The sequence below is a fragment of the Chrysochloris asiatica genome, unplaced genomic scaffold (assembly GCF_000296735.1).
Source record: "Chrysochloris asiatica unplaced genomic scaffold, ChrAsi1.0 scaffold00026, whole genome shotgun sequence".
In the NCBI taxonomy this organism is placed as follows: Eukaryota; Metazoa; Chordata; class Mammalia; order Afrosoricida; family Chrysochloridae; genus Chrysochloris; species Chrysochloris asiatica.
In genome coordinates, this window is record NW_006408544.1 from 2,627,555 (window position 1) to 2,631,953 (window position 4,399).

At 40.0% G+C, this 4,399-nt stretch overlaps 1 pseudogene; it reads left to right on the forward strand.

Annotated features, from left to right (window-relative positions):
- The window catches only part of LOC102814286, a 1,983-nt pseudogene extending 947 nt beyond the window's left edge, over window positions 1–1,036 (forward strand).
- The last annotated feature ends 3,363 nt before the right edge of the window (window positions 1,037–4,399 follow it).

Genomic DNA, 4,399 nt, shown 5'->3' on the forward strand with positions numbered 1-4,399 from the left:
TATAAAAGCTGTTTGAGAATCTGAAATAAAAAAAAAAGAAGAGGAGAAATAAAATGTGAGTGAGAGGAGAAGACTCACCATTCATCAAGACCCATTGATCTTGTGCTTTCTTTGCTGACACCATACCTCTCTCTAAGGATCCCCCCATTAAGATTGTTGGGGCTGGCCCCATACACTCCTCTTCATTGCCTTCCTTCTCCTGTACCTGAGTTCAATCCTGGGCAATGGGGTCATTGTCACTCTGATCTGCCTGGATTCACATCTCCACACCAATGTACTTCTTTCTCTGTGTCCTCTCCCTACTGAATATAGGCTATGTCACTATCACCATGCCTCAAATGCTGGTGCACCTCTCACTCATTCTCAGACCATCTCTTTTGCTGGTTGTTGGGTGTAGATGTATATGTTTGGTGCCCTGGGTTTGTCTGAGTGCATCCACTTTGTGGTCATGGCCTATGACCAATATGTGGCCATTTGCTACTCACAACGTTATACTGTTATCCTTAGCTGGGAAATGTGCACACGATTGACAGCTGGCACCTGTGCTTGCAGTTTCTTCTTCCTTCTGATTCATTTCTTCTTCACCATGAAGCTGCCCTACTGTGACCCCAACATTGTTAACCATTACTTCTATGAAGGTCCCTCCATATGGAGCTTGGCTTGCATGGATACCCACTTCATTGAGATGGTTGACCTGGTCCTCAGTGTGTTTATAGTTGTTATACCACTATCCCTTATTTTGGCATCTTATATTCATATTGCCTTGGCCATTCTCAAGATCAGGTCCACTAGGGGCCATTGCAAGGCCTTCTCCACTTGTGCTTCCCATCTGACTGCAGTCACACTCTTTTATACTTCAGCCATTTAAATCTATATGAGGCCCAATTCCAGCTACTCCTCTGGATGTGATAAGCAGGTCTCCCTCTTTTACAATGTCTTCACTGCTCTGCCCAATCCTGTGGTCTATAGTCTGAGGGACAAGGACATTACGGACAGTTTTCTTAAGGTGATGGGACAGGGTAGAGTTTTCTGGTAAACTGGGATCCAAAAGAAGTCTGGGGTAGAATATCTAATGTTGAAGAAAGGAACAGTAGCTATAATATCTCCAATCAACATTGTACATTTGAACCAACATAATATTTATTCAGTGGAACAAATGTGGCCAATGGAACCAACATGGCTGAATGATCAATAGGTTACATTTTGGTGCAATAACAAACATCTCCATAGTCTCAGTGGCTTATAACAGCAAAGGTTTGTGTATCACTCATATTCCATATTAGCTTTAGGTTGATTGTGGCCTTCCAGAGTCTTGGATCTAGACTGAAGAAAGAGCTCTGCCAGGAACATGTCATTCTTGTGACAGAAGTAAAGGAAAATTTTGTTGTTGTTGCTTTTATGTGCCGTGGAGTCAGTTCTGACTCATAGCGACTCTGTACGGGATTTCCAAGGCTGTAAATCTTTACAGGAGCAGAAAGGCTCATCTTTCTCCCATGGAACAGCTGGTTTTTCAAACTTCCGACCTTGAGGTTCACAGCCTGATTTGTAACCACTATGCTACCAGAGCTCCTTAAAAGAAAATTAGTTCAAAAATATTAACTCCTTAAAAATTGTTCCCAGAAGTAACATGTATTTCTTTATTCACAACCCATTGATCAAAACAAATCACATGGCCACACCTCATGGTAAAGCTGCAGGAAGTATTTTCTTCCCTCAGAAAAGTAATCAAGTCATATTGCAGTGGGCATAATGTATAATCCCTCTATTGAGAGGGTAGCAAATTATAGAAATAATACTTTAATTAAGCCTAATGGTACAGGAACTAATGGAATACATGATGACTGTAAATGTCAAGGTACGATAAAAGGAAACAGTCAAAAGTTAGGGCAATGGATATAATCAGACCTGTAAAAAGGAAATAATTTGTATCAAATACTGAAAATCAAAACAATGGTGTATGGAACCGACACAGTCGATGGGCCTGACATAGTACACAGAATTAATGGGGTTCATGAAACTAATGTGATATATTCTGCAATGTGTTATGAAATTGGACACAGGACTTGACAAACGTGACCTGGGTTCTAGTTCCAAACGTAATAACTTAATTTGTAACTTTGAATAATTTACTTCCTTTTTTCTAGATCTCACTTCACTCATTTTTAAAATGAACACCTTGAATTGAGTGGTTCTAAAGCCTCTTGTGACTCTAAAATTGTATACCACAGTAGATGGAGTGGGCACAGTGCAAGAAAGCTGAATGCAAAAAGTTGTGAAAACCCTCTGTGAACTATTTGGAGAGCAAGAAAACCATACTGGGCAGCACATATGGCAGTGACTTTTCTTCTTTCATGGGCCCAACATGACATATAGGCTTTCTAAGAATTCTAACATGGAGTCTCAGAGATAGGATCTACATCAGCTTTTTTTCAGTTCTCATTGTTGGCTCCAAGTCCTTAAGGTTGAGAAAATTTACATACCATAATTTAATTGGACCTTAATGGATGCATTGTGGTCCAGTTTGTACTAAGCCCTTTGGAAATCTAAGGAGATATATGGAGAAATGTATAATTAGAGGGCTCTTGGTATGGCACTATAGGATAAGCACTGGACTGCTAACTACAAGGCTGACAGTTCAAAACCTCTAGTTGTTTCTTGGAAACCCGATGTAGGATTGCTATGAGTTAGAACTGACTCAACAACACTTAGGAACAACAACAATACAGTCATAGAACCCTGGTGTGGCACTATAGTGTAAACACTGGACTGTTAAACATGCTAATTTCAAGGCTGGCATATCAAATCCACCAGCTGCTCTCAGAAACCCTAAACAGAATCACTATGAGCCAAGACTAACTTGACAGTACTTAACAACAACAACATACAGTCATAAAATTATAGTATCTCAACCCAAAATGATGCAACACCAGTCTGTGGGGACTCAAGGCTTCATGGGAATAACATTCTTTCAGTGGGTGTCTGACATGGAGAATCATATTACACCTTACTTCATTTCCATTCAGCACTATGTACCTCAGCACTTTAAGTTCTTCAGAGGTTGAAGTCTGGAAAAGGAGGAGGTTGCTATTATTTCTCTTACAAGTGGAAGTCAAGCTTGGAATATATATTAAGGTTAGTGCCTGAAAACTGAATTTACAATCTGAGGGAAACAATTAAGTTTTTGCTATCAAGAAAAATGGAGGGAGGAAACCTTACCATGAGTGGACATGTAAGTGCTCAGTGAGCAATGAAAATTTAACTGAGACCTGGATTTTAGAAGGAGTTAGTCATGTAAAAAGGCAAGATAAGGGCATTTTAAGCAAGGCAACACCACATACAACAAAATCAAATCAAGAAAAACTTCAGATTATATGAAAAGTAGAAAGCAGGCTCATGTGATCATAATAATAAAGTATGCAGGAAAGGTAAGAGATAACATAGGAGAAGTACACAGGTCAGGCCCTACTGAGCTTTATAAGGAGGGTTTACTTTATGCAAACCCTCTGATAGCATAGTGGTTACACATCGGGCTGCTAACTTTAAGGTCAGCAGTTCAAAACTACCAGCTGTTCCACGAGAGAAAGATGAGGCTTTCTGTTCCCGTAAAGATTTACAGCCTCGGAAACCCTATGCATGGTCACTGTTAGTCAGAACTGACTCCACAGCATATAGCAACTTTATGCAAAGTGCAATGGGAATGCTTTGGTTCCCTTGAGGAAATAGTGCTGTTTTAGGGATGATAAGCTCCAATGTACATATAATTTCAGAAGAAGATGATCAATGGAAAGGGAGTGGGAGGGGAGAATTTTGAGAATGTCAGGGAATTCACAAGCCAGAGGTGAGAATAAACAATCTACTTTTTTGAGAGTCGCAGGGGATATGGTGTCCCCAAGGAGAATTCCAGAGTTAGGATATTGAGAGGGGGGCTGTTGACTCTGATGCTGAAGTTTAGATGATAATGTTAGGCCCATGAGTGGATGAGTAGAGTGATTAATAAGGAATCTGTTTGGGAATAATGAATGGAGACTTCTGAACTTCTGGTGGGATGAAGATTTTGTTATTGGTACTTGGGCTCAATTTTGGGCTTGATGATATGGTTCTGAAGCACTTACTCAGTGATATAACAGGGCTAGGCTAGGTAGAAGATTCCCCAAGGTTCTCCACTGGTGAAGTTTTGTGGAAACAGAAGAAATGTAAAAAAATAATAAATCACGTGACTTCTTTGAAGAAATCTGTATAAATAAATATGAAAGTATGAACTCAAAACAAAAACTTAGATTGAATGGAAAATTTCCTGTTAGTGCTGTTAGGTGCCCTGAGTCTGTTCTGACTGATAGCTACCCTATGCACAGCAGAATGAAACATTTCCAGATCCTGCACACCCTGTCTCACACCTTTC